Genomic DNA, 14,808 nt, shown 5'->3' on the forward strand with positions numbered 1-14,808 from the left:
CCACCTTGAGGGCTGAGGGCCCCAGGATTTGGGATTCCTGAAATCCTGCCTGGTACAACACCAGCGTGACAAGGCACACCACGCAGAGGCTCTGCCCCAATACACTCAGATGACTCATTTGAGATGACTTCTGTGGACGAAAGACCAAAGGACAAGGGACAGAGGGGACACAAGGCAAATGGGTGATCCTTGTCTTCCCAAGATTAAGGAGACTGCATGCCTATTTGACAATAGAAGAAGCCAAACCATCAGATAGAGAGCAAACCATCGGAGAGCAAATAAATAACTGAAGAAATAATACCCAGGGTTAAGGGAAGGACAAGGGCTTTAGTGGGGTGGCCACCTTAAAAAGAAAGTCTGATAACTCTTTCTATAAAATTGGATGAAAATATAACAGAATTGATGATTTAGGGGAAAAAAAGTGCTTTAATGTGGGAATGAAAGCAAATTTGGGAATTACATGTATTTTGCTGTGAGAGGAGAGTCTTGGGAGATTAAACTTGAGACACAGAGAGTGATCTGTTCATGAAGCATCTTGTATGCATAACTGAACTATCTGGGATCTGGAAACAGGACGGGGAGACCCAGAAGAGTTACAAGGAGAATGAGTGGTTTGAAGTGTCTTAGTCAGTCCAGGCTGCTGTAACAAAGTACCATAGACTGAGTGGATTATAAACAACAGAATTGTGTTTCTCACAGTTCTGGGGACTAGGAGTCCAAGGCCTGGGTGCCAGCAAGAGCTCTCTGCCAGTTGCAGACTACTGACTTCTCATTGTATCCTCATATGGCCGAAAGAAGGCTAAAAAGCTCTCTGGGTCCCTTTTATCAGGGCACTAATCCCATTCCTGAGGGCTCCACCTCCATGACTTAATTATGCCTCAAAGGTCCCATCTCCAAATACCATCACATTGGGGATTAGGATTTCAATATATAAATTTTGAGGGGGCACACACATTCAGTCCACACCAATAAGTCTGGCGCGAAGAGGAGATTCAAGGCAAGGCAAGAGGAATAAGGAGAAAGTAGCCATGAGGCTGCAATTTTACTCCAAGTGAGAACTGAGAGTCTAAGGCATTGGTGGTGGGAATTAAAAGGACAAGAACAGATTCAGAAGACATTTGGCAGTTAGAAAGAACAGCAAGCCGAGAGAAAATTGAATTGCACCATAAACACCACAAATTGAGCATACTGACCCAGACAACATATACACTAACTAACCTAATGATATATTACAAGAAAGGACATAGTATCAAGTTTAAATATATGTAACTAGTGAGAATTCTGAGACTCAGGTGAGATGACAAATAAAGAGGCAAGACCCTATGCCTCATTATACAGTCACTATCTCTTGCATTCAGCCAGTTCCTTCATTTTCATATCCTCATGGAGCCCCTGGCTCTTTAAATGTGACTGTTAAAATTGGTACATTTCCTACACATCTCTTTCATGACTAGAAGAAAGGATGTGCAATTCGGTTTGAGTTTGTTTTTTTACCAAGGGATGTTTTTCAACCAGCAGTTACTTTATTGAAAGGAAAAAAAAAAAGTAATGAGGTTAAAATCCCATTGGTTCTTTTTAAGCAACTGGAAATAATCAATGTGCATTTGCAACCTGTTTCTAAATGTTCTCAGAGAACTCTGTTTTCAAATGTCCTGCTGTGACCCTTGCGATCTTAATAGAAGTAGTGGTTTTGGAGCGATGCCTAATACGAACTTATCACAGAGTGAATGAGGAAATGAATAGTCAGTTGTTTGCGGCTCCTTTGAAACAGTCAGCTGTGATCCTTAAGGAATAAGTGAGCAGAAGTAGAGAACAAAAATTTCCAGGCTGCTCTGATCTTCAGATTTAAGTGGAAGCCGATTTGCAAGCTCAGACCTGCATGCTGTGATGGTGTGCTAGGCAGGGCTATTCACCTTAATGCTGCATTGATCTTTAGACTAAATTAGAGGCCACACATTTCTGTTTCCTTTTTTCCTTGGGATGGCAGAAACTTCAATCACAATACGTCATCTCCTCTTCCCAGTTTTCAACAGAATTCGTTGATTAAGCACCATGTTGCTCAAGGAAGGAGGGGTATTTAAGCCACCCTTGCAAGATGGCAGACAAAGGAGCTCGACACGCAAGTGTGAGAAGACAGCCTAACAAAAGCTGCAGTCACTCAACAGAAGGTCCAGCTCTGCTCAGAAACACAGGTTCCCTCTTCCAGCCAGGTTCCAAGCATCTTCTGGGACCAGCCAGGCATTTGTCCAGTGGTCTGGGAGTTCATGAGGGCCACTTTAATGCTTGAAATTTACCCAGCAGCATTCCTGGCACAGAGAAGACCCTTAAAATACGTTTATTTCCTGGGCTTTCCCTTTTATGAAAGAAGGATTAGTCATCAATAGCCAAGGTCTGCCTGCAAGAAAGCCTGTCACCTAAGGCTCCTTAGCACCTGGAGCCTGAGAGAGACTAGGTTCCAATCATACACCACTGGATTAGCACAGCAAGACCTTACACCTCTTCTCTCTTGAAGTCTATCATAATTGTTATATTCAGTGCCATCATCGTCAACATCAACATCCAAAGGATTTCTGTTTTTATTCTTTTGTTTCCATAGCTCTGGGTTTTTTATAATGATTTCAGACCCTATCCCTTGAGATTTGGGCATGGAACCTGAGAAAATGAGATATAATTTTTAAAAGCTCACACTGAGTGTATGTGACCCAAAGTCAACTTCAGGAACTCTGTTCTTATGTTCAAGGAAGGCTATTTTTGTAAACAACTTAAATTCTACAAAGCATTTTCACATATGTTGTCCATTGGATCCTCACCAAGGATGTACAGAGCACAAAATACTAATCCTCTGAGATGTACAGAGCACAAAATACTAATACCATTTTGCAGACAAGGGAATTAAAAAACTCTTTGCCCAGATTCACAGAACCCCAACTAGAACTTAGATCTGCAGCCCTGCCCAGCTTCCTTCTGGTGTATCAGGCTGGAAAGGACAGAAAAAGAGAGGCAGAGGCATTTCACTTCCCTTGATAAATCCAGTTCTGCAACCCTCACTTCTGTACCAGTATAGATGTCCCTGGAGAATCCCCTGCCCCAACTTTCCATTGCCCTTCCTCCTTGAGTACAGGAGGCCTTAACTGGAGAAATATTCCAGTTCCTTTTTTTCCAGCCTCCCAATTCAATCTTGTCATTCTCCATATCAAAGGGTCCTTTGCAATAAGGTCTTTTGAATCTTTTTATTAGGCTGTTCTAAAGCCTCTCTTTACATCTTTTTTTCTTTCATATTTTCTTAAATGAGAAATTCACTAAGGACTGAATTCTGGGTCACCCAAAGGTTAGTAAGGAGAGGGAAGGGGTATGGTCATGCCCAAATCTTAGCCCACAATAAACTGATCATATTATACTTATAGTCAGAAAGGCCGCCTCCATTTAATTAAGGATTGGCTATGGAGTCCCTAAATGCACATAAGAACATAGCCCAGTGCTACTGTGTAAAAAGCAAAAATAATTATTTGGAAGCAGAAATGAATTCCTTACATCTGTCTGAACCCCTGTTGATTTACATCCATAAGGTAATTTGCTTCAACTAACTTAATTCCTGTCCCCTGTTCAATTCCCTTGTGCCTTTTAACTAATGTTTTAATTCTCTTCTGTGCTCTCTGTGCCACCAAATCAAAGCAAAATTTATCTTTCATTTGCCAAAGCCAAGAAAATTTGGAAGGGGAAAAATTACTTAGGACAAAGGATTTTAAAGAAAATGTATTGTTTCATTTCAGTGAATCGGAACAGAGTACAAAGAAGCTTAATTGTTATATTAAATCAAAGGAATGTAAATCACATTATTCATATTCATAAATTGCTGACAACACGTGGCCTTTGTAAACCCTGGGATGAGAAAGCCTCTTGGTGGAAGGGGTTGGGGGAGGGAGGGACATACTTGGAGTAAGGAACCCCGTAGCCAGGATTAGGGTTTTTTCAGCATAGCAGCTCCTCTTACTCCCAAGGCAGCCATTTTACAACTAAATTTCACACTGTCTCTCATGACATTGGCATATCAGCCTCTCAAGAAGGTCTGGATGGTTCTAATTGTGATGACAACATTGTATCATCTCAATGACTAATCTGGATAAAGATCTTCACGAGCACTCTTCATTCCTCATAGATTCTTTCTAATGCCAGTTCATATGAGATGAATTGACCATCCCTGAATTAATAACAATAATGATAAATCATGTTTAATAAAACATTATGTATTTCTAAAGGCTTTCACAGACAAACTGCCTGTGTGCCCGCACTGGGTCCTCCCCCTCTGCTACGTGACATGAGACCAGTTATCTAACTTCTTTGTATTTTAGCTTTCTCCCCTGTGAAATGGGGATAATGATGTATCTACCTCCTTGTTTGTATAGTTCTGTGACAAAATGTTTGTAAATTTCTTAGTACAGTACTCAATAAAGATTGTATACATAAAGTGGATTCGTTTTTTTTTTAGCATCCTGGGACAAGTCTTTTTTTTTTTTTAACATCTTTACTGGAGTACAATTGCTCTACAATGGTGTGTTAGTTTCTGCTTATAACAAAGTGAATCAGCCATACATATACATATATCCCCATATCCCCTCCCTCTTGCGTCTCCCTCCCACCCTTCCTATCCCACCCCTCTAGGTGGTCACAAAGCACCAAAATGATCTCCCTGTGCTATGTGGCTGCTTCCCACTAGCTATCTGTTTTACATTTGGTAGTGTAGATATGTCCATGCTACTCTCTCACTTCGTCCCAGCTTACCCTTCCCCCTCCCCGTGTCCTCAAGTCCACTCTCTAGTAGGTCTGTGTCTTTATTCCTGTCCTGCCCCTGATTCTTCATGACCATTTTTTTTTAGATTCCATATATATATATGTTAGCATATGGTATTTGTTTTTCTCTTTCTGACTTCCACCTCACTATAAATAACTCAATTTCGTTTCTTTTTATGGCTGAGTAATATTCCATTGTATATATGTGCCACATCTTCTTTATCCATTCACCTGTTTATGGACACTTAGGTTACTTCCACGTCCTGGCTATTGTAAATAGAGCTGCAATGAACATGGTGGTACATGACTTTTTTTGAATTATGGTTTTCTCAGGGTATATGCCCAGTAGTGGGATTGCTGGGTCATATGATAGTTCTATTTGTAGTTTTTTAAGGAACTCCATACTGTTCTCCACAGTGGCTATATCAATTTACATTCCCACCAACAGTGTAAGAGGGTTCCCTTTTCTCCACACCCTTTCCAGCCTGTCCTTTTTTTTTAAATTGAAGTATAGTTAATTTTCAATGTTGTGTTAGTTTCAGGTGTACAACATAGTGATTCAGTTATACACAAACACACACATGTGTGTGTGTGTATATATATATATATATATATATATGCTTTTTCAGGTTCTTTTCCATTACAGGTTATTATAAGATATTGAGTATAGTTCCCTGTGCTAGTAGGTCTTTGTTGTTTATCTATCTTATATACAGTAGTGTGTATATGTTAATCCCAAACTCTTATTTATCTCTCCCCCCCAACTCTCACATATACAGTGGATTCTTGTTACTCACAGAGCCCCAGAAAATGAATTAGTGAATACTGAACCATTGCCCTTAGGTGGGTTCCTGCCTCGTGGTTACATTTTCATCAATCGATCAATACATAGCCATCTTTTATCAGTGTTTCTCTTTAAAGACTCCTTATTTAATATATATTGTTGATTCACTGACATTGAACTCATGGCCACCAGCACTGTAACTCACGCCTGAACAAAGCTTATCTAAAATACCTATTTTCTCCACTGGCACATCACAGCATACTTGCACTTGGGGTCACTAAAAGGTCATGTCAGCACTACATACGAGGGTCATTTTAACAGTGAAATTACCAACAAAAAGCACAAAAATGAGGACAACGTGGCACTAAGTAGATGGCAAAAAGGGCACTTGTTTACGGTTTGAGAGTCAAAGCAAGAAGGTAGCATCGCTTTGTTCCAGCTCAGTGGGGAACGTGTTCATCAGGGCCTTGAACTTTTCACTGCTCTGCACAATCTGTGAAAGACCAAGAAAGCACAGTGAGTATTGATTTGGAGGCTGCAAATAAATTTTAGCAAGGAGGCAAATTTGCAAATGTGGAATCACATGATAAGGAGGATCAACTGCATTACGATTAATCACCCAATGAAGTAAACAAAGCAGTTATTATCATTCCCAGTTTACAGGTAAAAGATAGGCTCAGTCAGGTATTAGGTGATAAGGTGAGGCAGATCTAGATGGAACTGCTGAGTTTCACCCTGCAAGAGGCATCTTTCTCATCACTGTCTACTTAGAAGGTACCCCCAGAGGTGATGCACAGACCTCGACTTGAAAGTCACATTTCTGACTACTTATTTCTCAGTATCATTTCTGCAAACCACAAAGCCTCAATATGTTGAAAAAGTTCCACCAGTTTTTACTTGTGATGCTTATTCTCACCCTACTCCCTAAAGTGGATACTCACAGGCACTTAAAACTTGTATTATAAAACAGAGCTGGGGGACTTCTCTGGTGATCCAGTGGTTAAGGTTAAGAATCCACCTCCCAATGCTGGGGACATGGGTTTGATCCCTGGTTGGGGAACTAAGATCCCACATGCCACGGAGCAACTAAACCCTCGAGCTGCAACTACTGAGCCCGCGCACCACAACAAAAGATCCCACCACAGCTAAGACCCAATGCAGCCAAAAATAAATAGATAAATAAACAAATATTTTTAAAAAATATAAAACAGAGCTGGTGTCCACCCTTAAGGAATTACTAGTCACAGTTTTTCACAAAGCAGATTATTCCATTGATACTAAAAAATATAAGTAGTCAGAAAGAAAATCATCCTTTTTACATCTTGGAAAGGAAACTAACATTTACCTAGTGCTTAATTTATCCAGCTCTTTGCTAAAGGAAAAGGTAAATAGTATTCTGAAATGTGTCCATTATGAACAAAGCACTAAATTAGTTGCTGTACATCCATTATCTAATTTATTCCTCATAATTATCTTATAAATGAAATATTATTTTTCTTCTACATGTAAGGAAACTGATGTACAGAAAGGTTAAGTGATTTGCTCAAAGTCATATAACTATTAAGTGGCAGAGTTGGAATTGCAACAAGAAATATTAAACTCTAAAAATCACTTCTTTCTCAGATGTAGCAATGCCGAAATCCCCTTGGATTATATCTGATCCAGCATCAGCCCTCCAGAGAAACCCCTTTTCATATCAGCAACAATCCCTTGAGTGATTTTGTACAAGTTCAAGTCCTCTCTACCTCACTTTGTATCTGACAACATTGGGTCATACTTGCTATTTCTCTACCTGGTGGCAGCTAAAAAGAAATTATTTTTAATTATTTGGAACTCTAATTCTTCAGAGAAAGCTCTGAAAAAGTCATGGGCCATATGAATGCATAGAAATATAAATTTTGGAAATAGCCACTAGATTCTGGATAGAAGTCACCACAGAAATGCAGAAAGAGATGGACCCCATATGTCTGTTAGCAAACTCCTTGTATTGATAGTAAAGCAATAACAGTATTTTAACTTCTTTGGTCTAGCAACTGCTACTAATTCTAGATAATCATGAACTTCAGGGTAAGTTTAAATAGTTAATTTCCAAGGTTCCCTTTGTCCATTTGATACTGCCACATTTCCAAGCACTTGATCTGTGAACCTTGATGCCATCTTTGATCCCAGCCACTCGCATCCAACAGACTGTTAAATCCTGTCCATTCACCTCTATCAAATAGCAGAAGTCCATCTCCTTTTCTTTCCCATCCCCATCTCTCTACTGCAAACTCTCATCATCTCTTGTCTGAATGACTGCAGAAGCTTTCTAACTAGCATTGTTTATAACTGGCTATGTTATCCCCCCTCTTCCAACATAAATCATCCCCCCTTCACAATATTGCTAGACTCACCTTCCCAAAGCACAATGTCAATTATATCACTGCTCCACGTAAAAGGGATCAGCAGCTCCTCATTACCTTAGTCGAAAATTTTAAACTTCTAACCCTTTCATTCATGATTCTTTAAAAAAATGACCTAACACTGATTTCTAACTTTTTCACCATTCTTCCTCCCACATTTTAGGGAAACTTTCTATTTCATTTCCCATAAGTCTCTACTCCCGCCCATGTTTTTCCACTGTTATACTCTTATACAAATTGTTTCCTCTCCCTAGGTTATACCTTTTGCCTCCATGTTCAAACTATACTATTTTCAGTAAATTCAACTGATTGATACAATCCCTCTACGACGTCTTCGATCACGCTCAGATGACCTTCCTCTCTATGAACACACACAGCATTTTCTTGTTATCTTTGCTATGGCTCTTGTCAGACTCATCTCTGTGTTCTGGCTGTTTGTGTGTATGTTTTCTCTCCTTCACTAAATTATAAGCACCTGGAAGGCTGGATTTTTGTCTGATTAACTTAGTAACTTATTAACTTAGATTGTAGTATTTTTTTCCAATTATTTACTCCCTGCCCTTCGCTATAAGAGGAATTTATACTTTGACCATTACCATAGGACTTGCAATGTCCCCTGGAAGAAGGGGCAATGTATTTTCCCACGTCATTAATGGTGAGCTTGGTCAAGCAATTCCTTTAGGAAACAGAATATAAGCAAAAATGATATATGTCACACCAAAGCAGAAGCTTTAAAACACATTGTGAAGTTTTCCAGGCTCTCTTGATCATTTCTTATGCCAAAAGGACACCAAATAAAGCCTGCTACTTTGACCTGGGTCATGGAATGAGGAGGTATATGGAGTGCAGGTATAGCAGCCAGCCTGCAGCTGCTGACATGTAACATACGTGAGAAATAAATGTTTGTTGTCATAAACCATTGAGATTTGTACTAAAGCTTACTAATTAAATACCAGCATAGCACCTAGCCCAGGGTCCATCACAGGAAGAATTTCCAGAACTCTATGTTCAATAAAAATGATTATAACCTGCTGATATCCATTTGTTAAAGTTTCCTGCAAACCACTATCATTGCAACAATTTGGTAGCCTAGAGAAAATAACAGAATTGCAAGTGAGATTATATATATATATATATATATATATATATATATATATATACACATACATATATTTTCAAAATACATTAAGGCTCCCATATTTCTAACAATAACAGATTCTAAAATACATGTTTAAAACCAAAACAGAATCAGATAAGTATTTCCTTAAGTCAGTATTTCACTAGTTATATCCATGATTAAGCTCATAAACTAACTTATAAACAGAAATACTCAAGTAGAAGGGACCCAAGAAATCAGTTAGCACAAGGGCTGGCCCTATACTGTGCAAGGGACATGGGACAAAGTACGATTGTCAGGGCTTGCTCCTTTTCCTCACTACATTCAACAAGTATATACACACACTACACACACAAATCATTTCTGCTTACATCTGTTTTAGTTGTTGGACTTCTGAAGAGGGTTGATTTGAACAAAGGTTTCTTTTCCCAGAACATATCTGAGAAAGGAGAGACCAAGAGTTTTGAAACACATTGTCCAAATACATACGGCCAAGTAGAGGAGAACCAGAGCTAGAATCCAAGACTAACCCAATCTGGTATCTCTCTACTTCTGATGGGCAGAGAGAAGGGAGAAGAGAGAGAGGAGACAGAGAGATTAAGAGAAACAGAGAGAGAGAGAGAGAGAAACCAAAGGTAAGCCACTTCATATGCCCATACAATGCCTCTGGTCCTGGAATTTGGAGGCTTTTATTGATTCATTTCAATTTCATTTTATACCAGTCTTCATAAGTTCCTCCCAAGGAAAAAAATTGTAGAAAATTAGTGAGTAAGCAAAGGAAGCTCCACAATGCATATAGACTTCCTTTCAGAAGATTGACATATCAGTCATGATCTGGAAAACTACTTGTTAAAGTTCAATATGGTTCCTGGGAAATGGAATATGATTTTTATAGTGATTTATGCACTTTGGTGTGGATAAGCAATAAACAGTATATCTAATAAGATACAAGAAGGCAATGGAGAAACCTTTGCTTTTTTTATCACCCGAAAGAAGAGTGGCAGTGGGTCAAGAAGGATTTTTCCATCCTAGAGAGAGAGAAAATAAAAAGCAGATAAAAGGTAATATTAAAAACCCAAGGAGAAGTGCTTATTGCTATTTTTAGCCTCCATTTTGATAACATATTTTAAAAGGTCAGCTGTGATATGGAATATGCATCATTTATGATGTGAAGGTGAAAAACTAAATTGGACTGGGGAAGGAAGTAGTTCAAGATTGTCTTTTTAAATGGTGTGTGTAAATCTGTAAAGAGTGAGGACATGCATTTTGGGGTGGGCCAGTTGCTTCAAAACAGGCAGTGAAAGGCATTTCTTTAAAAGAGGTCAAACAGAATATACAACTGAGAAATAAAATCAGTTACTGATATTAATGACAAGACATTAATTGGAAGAAATGGTAGGAAACAATAGAAGACATAGTTAGCATGGTTTCATCAAGAATAAATTATCAGACATATGTATTTCCTTCTAGAAAGAATGGCAGGAATTCTGTGTGGGAGTGGAGCCATAGACAGATTATCTGTGGACTTTAAAAACTTTTTTATTGAAAATAGGACTCAGAAATAGAAAAGCACATAAAACAATGGTAGCACTCAAGGAATTCTTGTAAGGTAGATAACATTGTCTCCACCACCTAGATCAAGAACAGAAAATTTCAGCCTCTGAATAAGACTTCCATGTGCCTCATTCTAATCCCCACTTCCTCCTTGCACAAGGAAATAATTCTGCCTTGTGTGGTAATCACTTCTTTGTATATCTTGATATGCCTATGGGTATTAGTTTCCTAGGGCAGCCATAATTTGTTATGGTACCATAAAGCAACAGAAATTGGTCTCTCACAGTTTTAGAGTCCAGAAACCTAAAATCAAGATGTTGGCAGAGTTGATTTCTTCCAAAGTCTCCAAGAGGGCATTCATTCTAGGCCTCTCTCCTTGCCTCTGGTGGCTGCTGACAATACTTGGCATTCCTTGGCTTGTAGCCTCCCTCCATCTCTGCCTCCATCTTCACATGGCCTCTTCTTCTGTGTCTATGTGTGTAGAAGTCTCCCTTTCCTTCTCTTATTAGGACACCAGTCATTGATATAGGACCCACTCTAAACCCAAGATGATCTCATCCCAAGATCTTTAACTTAGTTACATCTGCAAAGATCCCATGTTCAAATCATGTCATATCCACAGGTACTAGGCTGTAAGAACTTAGATATACTTTTTAGGGCTACTATTCAATCACTACACCTTGTGTATAACCCTCGTCTCAATAGTTTACTATTGCTTATTTATTATTTTTAATTTGTTGTCTGTTAATCTACAGGTCTCCCTCTGTCCCATTCTTTTCCTTACAATTTATGTGTTAAGAGTCAAGGCCATTTAATCTGTAGTTTCCCACAGTCTAGATGTAACTGATTTTACACTCTGAAAAAGACTCTCTTCTTGATCAAACTTCAGATGGGCCTCTCTGGGCCCTCTTTTCAACTACATCTTGCTCTTGGGCTCTGTCTTTGGCTTGCCCGGTCCAGTTGTAGCAAGAATCCTGTTAACTCAGTTTAGCAAGAATCCTCCCACCTTGATGTGGGATCAGCCTGGCCATGCTGAATGGGATTCAGCAAGAATCCTATTAAGTGAGTTTAGCAAGAATCCTCCCACTCTTGATGTCTCCTTCTGGTAATTTTCCATCCACCAACCCCTTCACCCTGCTCCTTGGCTATAAATCCCCAGTTGTTTCCAGAACTGAGTTTAGTTCTATACTGAAGTATCTTTTCCCTTATTGTACAGTTTTGAATAAAAATCTGGTTTTACTGCTTAAACAGCTCAATATCAAAAAAAAAAAAAACAAATAACACAATCAAAAAAATGGGCAGAAGACCTAAATGTACATTTCTCCAAAGACATACAGATGACCATGAAAAAATGCTCAGCATTGCTAATTATTAGAGAAATGCAAGTCAAAACTACAATGAGGTATCACCTCACACCATTAAAAAGTCTACAAATAACAAATGCTGGAGAGGGTGTGGAGAAAAAGGAACCCACTTACACTGTTGGTGGGAATGTAAATTGGTGCAGCCATTATGGAGAAAGTATGGCTGTTTTATCAGTAAAAACTAATAATAGAATTACCATATGATCCATCCATCTCACTTCTGGGCATATATCCGGAGAAAAATATAATTTGAAAAGATACGTGTACCCCTATGTTCATAGCAGCACAATTTACTATAGCCAAGACATGGAAGCAACCTAAATGCCCGTTGACAGATGAATGGATAAAGAAAGATGTTGTATATATATATATATATATATATATATATATATATATGTCTTGTGTATATATATATATATATGGAATATAACTCAGCCATAAAAAAGAATGAAATAATGCCATTTGCAGCAACATGGATGGACCTAGAGATTATCATACTAAGTAAAATAAGTCAGACAGAGAAAGACAAATACCATATATCACTTATATGTAGAATCTAAAAAAATGATACAAATGAACTTATTTACAAAACAGAAACAGATTCACAGACAGAAAACAAAGGGGAAATGGGAGGAGGGATAAATTAGGAGTTTGGGATTAACAGATACACACCACTATATATAAAATAGGTGAACAACAAGGACCTAGTATATAGCACAGGGAACTATATTCAATACCTTGTAATAACCTATAATGAAAAAGAATCTGAAAATGAATATGCATATATATACATAAAACTGAATCACTTTGCTGTACACCTGAAACTAACACAACATTGTAAATCAACTATACTTCAATTTTATAAAGACTGCTATAGCAAAACAAGATAAAAATGTATTTCTACAAACTCTCAAATAAAACAGGTATGGAGACAAATCACTGATAGCTCCAAAACCCCATACAAGAAAAAATGGAAGAGAGGCAACTGGGCTTTAGACAACCCTGAAAACAGAACTCAAAATGACCCACAGGTACTCATTGGAAAGCAGAAATCATAGTGGGCCAATCTGAGAACAGCTATCAAACCAGGAGTGATTTCTGTAGAATCTAAGTTATTATTGGAAACTCTATAGCAAAAGCAGATAGTTTCTTTAACATAGACCACAAGAAAAAAAAAAGGAGATGGAGAGGAAATATACAAAGTAAAAGACACTTAAAGAGTTATATCGACCAAAGACACATCTGGAAGATTTTTGGAATCCAATTCAAATAAACAAACTAAAACAATTTAAAAAACAGCCAGTGAAATACAAACAATAAATGGATATTTAATTGTATTAAAGAATTACTATAGATTTGTGGTAATAATATTATGGTTATGCTTTTTAAAGTAGTCCTTATATTCTAGAGATGCATATGAAATCTTTGGATATGAACTGCTATGATATTTGAAATTTACTTCAAAATAATCCTGTTCGTGTACAAATGAAGGAAGATTGTCCATGAAATGATCATTTTTGAAGGTGGGTACATTGGCTTCATTATAGTAATCTCTACTTCTGCATATGTTTGAAATTTTCCATAATGAGAAAAAAATAATTAAGATATTTAATTTAAAAATTTTAAATAATACCTATGATGAAGGCAGCAAAGTGCTACACCAGTTGAGGGAGATGCACGTCTTCAAGGAAACAAGAAGATAGGCACCACATAGAAAACCACGTGGACCATTCAGAGGCCCTTGGGATACTAACTAGTTTCTGGACCTTTTAGAGACTAAGTCTAAAAGAGAAGGAAAACTGGATGAAGATTATATTCAAAGAGTTAATTAATTAAACTGTTTTAAGCACTGTTGAATGCTACAGACAGATTCAAAGAGAGATAGAAAAGCACAGTCCAGTGACTCTAATTGGACAGCATTTTTTAAGGAAAAAAGTGACATACATTTATTAGCGGCATACAAAGTAAGGCAGTTCAAACCAACCCTATATATGCTAAAGAACTCAATTCAAAAGAGGTATCAGAAAGCACCAAAAAAAAAAAAAAAAAAGAAAGAAAAGAAAAGAAAAAAAGGCAGAGTTTTATGGACGAAAATGGGATAGGAAACGTTTTGTGGTATGATGAACTCTGTGTGCATCCTTCATAAAAGAGCACAAGCAGCAAAGCTAGCCCTCAGGCAGAGAGCGGAAGATCTCATGTGAGTCCTTTCTTTGCCACTTTCTAAGTGTAGAGCTTCATTTTTCTGAGCCCTAGTTTCCTGCTCCCCTGCTGAGTTGGATCCAGGATTCAGTGTGGGGATTTATGTAAGCAAGTGTGCTTTGTCAGCTGTAAAGCCAGCACTTCCCATCTGCAGTACCAGGCACATAATGGGTGATTAATAAATCTGACTCCAGGGCTGGAGCTCCAGGCCAGTAGAGTTTAAAGGCAAACATGAGACAACTCCCGGCATCAGGATTTTCCCCTGTCTTGAACTTCAAATGCTCCCTCCACACTAAAGACTCAGCAATTTTCACTCAGTGTTCCAAGGCAAAGAAGAAATCAGGTTGTAAATTGGCTTTTAGACTTTCCTGGTTTTATTTCAATGCTTGCTTAAAATATTGGCTTAAAAAAAGAAAAATTGTTTCCAGTACTTTTCGTGTAAAAGCAGATGTAAATCTCAGTTTCATCATTTCCAAAGTCGACCTTGGGCAAATTACTGTGCCTCTCTACATCTCGGTGTCCTCATCTGAATAACACAGATAAGAATATCTCCCTGTTTGGACTGCTGTAGAATTAAATTAAATTTTATGTATAAACTTA

Source organism: Leucopleurus acutus (genome assembly GCF_964270905.1).
Source record: "Leucopleurus acutus genome assembly, chromosome: 2".
Lineage (NCBI taxonomy): Eukaryota > Metazoa > Chordata > Mammalia > Artiodactyla > Delphinidae > Leucopleurus > Leucopleurus acutus.